Source organism: Austrofundulus limnaeus, unplaced genomic scaffold (genome assembly GCF_001266775.1).
Source record: "Austrofundulus limnaeus strain Quisiro unplaced genomic scaffold, Austrofundulus_limnaeus-1.0 Scaffold1942, whole genome shotgun sequence".
Taxonomy (NCBI): domain Eukaryota; kingdom Metazoa; phylum Chordata; class Actinopteri; order Cyprinodontiformes; family Rivulidae; genus Austrofundulus; species Austrofundulus limnaeus.
Window position 1 is genome coordinate 24495 of NW_013954344.1, and position 504 is coordinate 24998.

The following is a 504-nucleotide window of genomic DNA, read 5'->3' on the forward strand; positions in this document are numbered from 1 at the left end:
AGATCAAATTTCCAATTAATTAATTAATATACATGCTTCTCCAAGAGGTCACATGGATGAAACGTGTCAAATAAGAGAATATATAAAATACAATGACAGTTTAAATTAAATTCTAATTATAAAAGCTGTGTTACGCATCTGAATTGGTGAAACTAAAGTATTTTTGCAAAGTATTCTGAAACCAGTCATAGAAATTGTGACAATTCTAAACTTTTACCCAAACTGATTCAAGAAAGGGTATTTTACTTAAGCACTGGACAAAACAGAAACATTTATTTGTATTTAACTGGAAATAGAAATGTGTATTAACCTTTTGGATGGATGAAGTTGATATCCCACTCATTTCTGGCTCCTCTGAAGATGGAGTCGAGATCTCTACACAGGGTTTCTACAACAAAACACAGAAAAAATGATAAATTAACTCTGTCATAAACTAATCATCTTCCTAGTTTAACAAGGGTCAAGGCTCATTATATTAAACCTTCTAGAAAGACTTAACATGGC